The sequence below is a fragment of the Manacus vitellinus genome, unplaced genomic scaffold (assembly GCF_001715985.3).
Source record: "Manacus vitellinus isolate BGI_N305 unplaced genomic scaffold, ASM171598v3 scaffold_23_pilon, whole genome shotgun sequence".
Taxonomy (NCBI): Eukaryota; Metazoa; Chordata; class Aves; order Passeriformes; family Pipridae; genus Manacus; species Manacus vitellinus.
In genome coordinates, this window is record NW_021939718.1 from 10,022,192 (window position 1) to 10,030,371 (window position 8,180).

The window sequence follows — 8,180 nt, forward strand, 5'->3', positions numbered from 1 at the left end:
TGACAATTTGAAGGAAATGGAGTTTCTGTGTGGTGTTAAACTTTATAACCGTGTCAACTTTTTCTCGTCTCCTTGAAAATGACATCTTGTGTTCAGCAGTTGTTGATTACCATCCTCTGTTCTCAAGTTCTGTGACAAAGCTGTAAAATACCTTGTCTTTTTTTCAGCAGTTATAGCTGGTTCCTTCTCCTTAAGGTTAACCACTTTGTGTGCCACTATGTCATAGGTTTGAAAAGAGATGTTGGAGTTTCCTTTTTCTTCCCTAGGGCCCCTCCCCCGCCCGCGATCCTCTCCCCTCACCCCGCCATCTGTTTCTTCCTGGACGGGGGAGTGAGGGAGCGGGTGGGAGCGGAGTGGCACCGCACATGCGGGACAGCACGGGGTGGGAAGAGAAGGGAGGGCTCGTGGGGAAGCGTGGTAGCTGTGGGGAGGGCTGGGAGTCCTTTGTTCGGGGGCTTTTTGGGTGTGGTCCGTGAACCGGACAGACCGGGAGCCCGGCTTTTCGGCCGCCTCCTTTTCTTTACTTAAGAGGAAGGTGTTGTTGGTTTTTTTTTTCCCCATGGGACACCTCGCGGAGGACAACTGAGAGAGCGAGACTGAGCCATCTCAGAGCGAGGTATATTCTGCTTTCAAGACTTTCGCAATGCTCCTGCAAGCCCACGTGGCTGCACGCAGCTTTTGAATATCCGGGACAGTCCTGCCTTTCCCCCCGCTCCTCCCCGAGTTGCCCCGGTTTCCTCCCCCTTCGCCTGGGGAATTGGCACTTTTTTTTTGTTTCTTCTGAAAGTTTTTGATTGCACCATTTGTTGTTTATTCAGATTTTGTCAATAAAAAACTGTTTCTTTTACTTTTCCACACTTTCACCTGAAGCTTTTTAATTTCTAAGTTGTAATCTTGTTAAACTAAGACACGCTACTAGTAATGCAATTGAAACAATTCAATATTTTTGGGCAAGCAACCAAAGAAAATACCTGTTTAACCAAAATGTCAACTAGTTCTAATCTTTCCTATCTCTGTCATCTTACCATCTGTGTATTCACTACTTTGCATATCTGTTTTTGAAATCAAACACTTAAGATGGCCATTCAGCACTCTAAATGGTTTTGTAGACTATATGCTGCTAAATAAACCAGGGTCAGGTCTGTATTCTGGCATAAGACCAACATGTACAGCATGATGGAACATGGATGAAAAGTGACTGAATGCCAAAATTGCTCCTTCTCTACTTATGTTATTTATTGGTATAGAAATACCCATAGAACAGGATCAATTTGACCAGCTACAGATGTCTGTATTGTAAACATCTGAACCTAGTTGAGTCTGTAGTAAAACAAATTCTAAACCTGAGAATTTGATCAAATGAATGAGTTACTTTATTGGTTATGGAAGGAGCAACAGTTTTTGATAAACACATCTGTATTTTAGCTTCTAAATTTAGACTAATCTGAGTTAATACATTTCTTTTTCTTTTAAATACATATGTTTAAATACATGTTTTTCAAAATAAAAGTGAAATTATGATTTTTTTTAGGTCTCAAGTATCAATTTAACTGTACTAAATGGCATATTTCACTTGAACTCAGAAACCAAACTTTTGTTTTTGATGTACCAAGGCCTACTATTTTTCTAGATTGATAATTCTACCTGTCGTTATTAAAACTCCAAGGGTGCAGAAACCTTTTTTTTGTTGCTATCTTACCATTTAATCATTGAGAAACAAATATTGCTAAAACAGTGATTCTGCTTACATTTATTACCACGCTATAAATCTTTTAAAATTATTGTTCAAAAAGAAAAATTAGCTGAAATAAAGCCCTGAATTCATATGTGATTAAAAGAAAAGTGTAAACAAAGAAGTATAAAGTTTTGTGTCCTAGTTTTGTATTGTTGTCTTTCTTTACTCTTGGCCTGTCCTGCTCAACCACACTCAAGTCTTAGGTAAATCCTCAGAGAGGTAAAAGGAAGATTTATTAAACGGCATCAGTGATCAGAGCTGTTTTTCTGGCTTCTGTTTGTCTTTTTTGGCAGGTATGCAGTTTTCTAATAGGATCACTGCAGTTTATGCTCTCATGTGACATCTTCTGTGGCTTTTTTTTTTTTAATCACTTGTTGTTCATATTCACAAAGGAAGAAAAAAATGTGGCAGTGAAATAAGATGTACAAGAGATCATGATCATCTATTAAAGTACCCCATCTCTCTGTAGGGGTCACCAAGAGGTATATTACCATCTTATTAATGCTGTGAAAGCCCCTTTTTTTGTCGTAAAAACATGTTTGGAAAGAAAGGGGTCCTAGTCATGACTCTCTTTGCAATTGCAGTAATAGTGTATTTGGGAGTAGACTTCATCAGAGCACTTCTGTGTGTACATTACTTTCCCCAGTAGCCTCATGCTTGCCAAGCACCATTTCATCACAGCAAAACACTGGGATCAACAGGATCATTATTTTGGACAGAGACAGAGCAAAGATACAGGTAAAAAGAGAAAACACATTTTGACAAATATCAGTAGCACTTGTAATCCCCAGACACTCTGCCCTGAGCGAAGGATTGGTGTTCATATGGCAATAAAGTAGTTTCCAGTCAGTGACAGCATCCTGCCTTTTAGCATTTTCTTTCAGTCTTTAATTCCCCCTGGACAGATTACTGGCACTTAGGAAAAAACATGTATGTTTTAATGCAGATGTATGTCATTTAAGCGAGAAACCATTAGACTGACTGACAAGGTTATTTCTCACCATCGCCATGCTCCAAACAGCTTTTTGTGCCCATCTACATGTTTTAAATTTCTGCTCGAATTCATCTCTGAAGGGGACAGTCTTAGTAGGTCTTTAGTGGCACTACACTTGTTACAGAAATCTGAAGGCTGGTAACACTAAATTAGTGTTTTTATCTCTGCAGAAATTATTGCTACATGCAGTTCCCATGCAGCAAGGCATTTAAAACAAATAGTGATTTTATTATTTTAATGGTTTGCCATATAGAGTAAGAAGAAAATTACAGGAAAAAACCCATCTGTGGCAGACAAACACGTTCAGGTGTCTTTACTTATTTTTTAAAGAAATATATCTAGACAGTATTTTTTAGCTCTAAGGAGGAACATTTATGGATTATTAAAATTGGTGTATTAATTTTGGCAGAATAAAATAATTAAATGTATATTACATTTTGTTCCATTGATTGACAGAGAGCTTACGTCCTATTTAATTGACTGCACAGATAATTAGAAGTATGCACAGAATCAATACAAAGCAAGTGTGCAAACCTAGTTTTTATCAGATTTTTTTATCCTTGGCTTTTATCAGATTACTAATTTTAACATCAGTAACTTGCACTCTACCAATACAAGATGTGAGAGTATTACCCTACCATTTTAATCTGAAAGGATTTTGAAGTGTATTTTGAAAGGATTTTGAAAGGATCTGTGATTGGCCAAGCAATCAGTTGAAAAAAAATAAAAATCATGTCTGAAAAGAATTATTCATCTTTGAACTAGCTTCAATAGGATGCTAACAAACAAATATATGCAAATAATATGTAGGTGGTGACTGTAGTTGAGAAGTGGCTGCTTCTCCTAGTAATCATTGTAGTAATCCACACTGACCCATGCTGAATACATGTGTTCATGCCAGCTGGAAGGAAATATAATGTTGCACCTTTGGCCCCATACCAGAATTTCCACCATGTCAAAGCCCCATGGACCAGTTGTTCACTGGCACTGCAGGGGAGAGTTATTGATTTACATGCAGCTTGTTATGATAGAGGTGTCAGTTAAACAGCAAAAGGACTTTTGTATTTTATCCTTGTGCTTGTTACTGCATGGCAGTGAAGAAAAACAATTGTATCAACTCAGTGGAAGCTGGAGGGGAGAACAAAATCCTGCCTGATGATAAATCTTGTCAAAATAAAAATGGGGGTAAAATCTCCACGTGTGTATTGTGGTTAAACTTCTTCATGAAATCTTTCCTGTAGAGATTAGATGTTTTGGTGAATTTCTGCAATGCCTTACAGTGCCAAGTAAACTAGGTTTAAACAATTCAGGGAGGTCAAGTGTAAATATCTTCAAGGGCATTTGTGAGAAAGGGGAGCTCTACATACCTGTGCCAAATCCTATTCAGTCAGTGGGAGTCCTTTCTGCCTCTTAAAAGAGGAGAACTCTGGGAGGTCTCAGACTTGGGCATAGAAGAAAATGCTTCCTTTTCTTACAGCAGAAGGTGGGAGAAAAAGGGAAAGCCCTGTTTTATTCTTTTCTATTGCATTCAGAAATGAAAGCAATGGAAATAGTTGACAGTCACGAAGCTTCTGTAAAGCCAGAACCTTTGCTCTGAAAATTACATCTTTTTACAGAATGTCTTTGGTGAGAAAGATATAATAAAGAAGAAAATGCTTCCACACTTTACTGAGATGGAAGCATTCAAACAGTTAATTTAGTCTTTAAAACATAGGAAAGGTTGAGAAGAGTTCAACATGAAGCTTTTCTTTTTTTTTATGCTCAGATTCACCACCTACATATTTTTGCACATGGGTTCATTCTTAATGCAAACACTTGCCCTATCCAAAAATTAGGAACACCATTCAACTCTAATTACAAAGGAAAATATTGGACTTTTTAATGTATATTCTAATATATTATTTAATGCCCTTTGTTATAGAAAAGCTTAATCACCAGTGTAGAAGAAGAAATGGTTTTTTGCATAACATGAAGGTGAATTTATCAAAATGTGTTTATTCCTCTATAATTTACTGAGCTGTAGCAGTTTTAATTGTGCTTACTGTAATAAATGTCTTGATCTGGATTTCATTTTTAATAGAGACAACACTTAGCTTAATTAAGTTCTCCTCATTCCAGTTGCATGGGGAATTTAAGAAAAAAATTATTCATGTCATGTTTTTAAATTATTTAAGTATTTTTACTGTGTTTTACATGCCCCCCCCATACATTAATGTCATTAAACAACAGATTAGCAAATACATAAACAAACACCCAGTGGTTTTCCAGGTTTCTTCAAATAGTTGTAAGAAACCAGTATGGCAAATATGGCCTTTCCACATGGCTGGGAGATATGGCAAATTAAGCAGAAACAAGTTTCAAAACAACCTAAACCACCTTTGACTCCTTGGTGATTGTGCGATCAGGAAAAAGTCTCCGAGTAATTTTTCACTTCCTGTAGCTCTTTTTTTTTTTCCCTAGCACCATTAATCTGGGAAGAAGTAACACAAAATCCCTTCCAGATCTGGTCCTTGGCAGGTGGAACAATTCCTGTCCAGATGGCAGTAACACCAGAGCAATATTTCCAAAACTGTCTGTAAATCCACCATGTTTTTGTGACTTGCTGTTTTTGGCAATCTTCTGCCATCTACTTTCCTTCTATTCAGTCATCTCCTTTCTTCATCTTTTTCTTTTAAAGAAACTTCTTCCCCACAATGCTTCATTGGAATGAGCCATTTTTGTTCAGGTTTCCAGATGACAAAATTTCCTTATCTTCACCGCGGTCATATCTTATGTGCAATAATATTAACTTTTCTTTCCTCTTTAATGGTTCTCTGCCACATCTAAATCTCCATGTTTAAGCTAAAATAATATCCAGGTTTTAAAAATACCTAACTCATACTATAAACAAGTCTTGTAATAACACCGAAAGCTACATAAAAATAAAATTAGTTTTCTTTCCACTCGCCATACAGGTTCCTTAAATCCTTAATGTTTCTGATTCATTCAAATATTTTCAGCAATACAAGGAAGACTAATTTTGGAGTGTAATACAGGTGATTTAATTTCTTTATTACTTACTGCCTTAACCCTAAAGTCAGTTGTACTGGTTTAAAAGTTAACCAGCAGGGGGAATGAACTCAACTCAAAGGAGAGATTATAAGTCAGAATAACAATTTATTAAAATAATACAGTAAGTACAATAATACAAACAAACAATTGGTCTCAACCCACAAAAACCCGAATGTATAACCCAGTGCCCTGGGGCCTGAACAAAGTGGTGTTCCTTGGGCCCTGTTTGAGTCCAAAGTAAAGGGAGAGGGGAAGAACCTGCTGGTGGGAGAGCTGCTGCAGTCTGGCCAGAACTGGTGATCGCAGTCCAGTGGTGGTCTAAGTCTGGTTGAGAGCGATGAGATGCAGCCGTCCTCTGGATCCCACGAGTGGGTTGAAAAATGTTCCAAAACTCCAAGATTATATATCCTCCAGTTCAGGCAGGAATGTTCAGTGCTCCCCTCAGGGCGGGGAGTTCCACAAAGGGTGTGAGGACAGAAACATCTTCCTATCTCACAGGCCTCTTAACACCTAGTTTATAGCCTGAGGAGTCAGGCTCTATGGGCAGAGGGTGCGAATAGTCTATTGACAACAATAGTCTAGTTTCTGGGAAATGGCATGGAAGGCTATAGAATACAGTTTTGGGTTACACCCACCACGATGAACTGATCTCAGCTGTCCTAACTAGGACACAGTGTTATTGAGATCCAACACTAATTCCTACTCATTAAAAATTTAAACCATGCCTCAAGTGTGACCTGAAACACAGGGCACAGAGGGTGAAGCAGAAAGTATAGTAAATGAACTGCTGTGCTGATTCCAAGGAAAAGAAAGGTTTGGAAATGTGGCAAAAATTATTAATTTCTGCTTAAAATATTTAGCATTCACTCTGGAGATGTAAGATTGACTAGGGAGAAATACGTTCTGTGAGGTCCGTTCTGCTCAGGTTGAGATCTATTTTGGTAGTTTCATCCCTCTAACCTACTGCTAAAATATGTACAGAGAAGAAATACAGATGAAAAAACCCCAACACATTGGTCTTCCTGATCTGCTAAAAACTCTTGGGAAAGTGCTGGCACCTTCCTCTAGAGAAGCCCTTTGTGATGCATCGCATGTGGCCACTGTGACCTCGCTGGTGACGGTGGCTGAGAAAGCTCTGATGTCTCAAAGGGCTCTGCCCTGGCTCTGAAGCAGCCCAGAAAGGGAGAGGCAAAAAAGGAGGGAAAGAAGGAGGGGAAAAACAAACAAACTCCAAAAAACTCTCAAACAAAGCAAAAAAAAAAAAAAAGAAAAAGAAAGAAAAAGAAAAAAAAAATGAAACAAGGAAAAAATAAATGAAAAGAAAAAAGAAAAAACAGAAAGGAAGAAAAAAGTAGGAAAAAGGAAGAAAAGAAAAATAAGAAAAAATAAAAAAAGAGAACGTACAAAAAGAAAAAAGAATAACAAAAGAAAAAGAAAATAGAAAAAGAAAAATGAAAAAAAGGAAAATAAAAGAGAAAAAGAAATAAAAGAAAAAAAGAAAAAGAGCAGGGAGGAAGAAAAAAGAGAAGTTATATTAAAAAAAATCTGTCCCTAACAGAAAATGTAGTTTTTAAATAATGAAGAAGTTTTACCATAAGTGTCAGTTCATACTTATACTGTATATATTTAATACACAGTGTAATTTAGTAACAATATGGTTTATGATAAATACTTCACAATTTAGAATTTATTCTGGATGTTCCTGAAAATCCAGCTGCAGAACTGCAACTCTTTTCTCTCTTCCAAAACCACTACTAAGACCACTGCATTTGCGGTACTTAAAATATTATTTTTCCAATAGAACTGGACCTGAGTAAAATACATTTGTCAAAACTGGTAGCTATTTGGTTTAAAAAACCCTACCAATTAATGTTGTTATGATGTATTGATTTTCTCCTCAGTGATTAATGATGGCACGTAGAACAATAGAGCCTGGGCTTATGGCTGTAAAAGAGAGAAAAATATTCTAATTGGGTAAAAAAATATAGACTTATACACTGTCAAAGTATTATTTCCACTCGGCTTCACTGTTCACTAACATAACCTCAGCAAATTAGGCCAAACTTCATACCTCCCTAGTAGAAGAAGCTTCAAAGTAACAACTCTATTTGGAAAAAAAAAGTTTTGAATAAGTAAAAGGCTGCAAGTAGATAATAAGTTATATTCCTAAAAACAGCAGTATCTTTTATGAGGTACCTGTTCAGCAATTAGCACTGGTGCAAGAGCCTTCATGAATGGCTTTGGGAGCTTCTACATTAGAAGTTTCAAAACCAATTTATTAATTACTAATGGTTAATGAATGCATTTTCAAAAGGTTCTAATAAGTGAAGAAATCATGCCTCTTGTTACACACCCCAGATTTCCCAGATGAATTTTGGATAAGCCCAGAACAAACAGAAA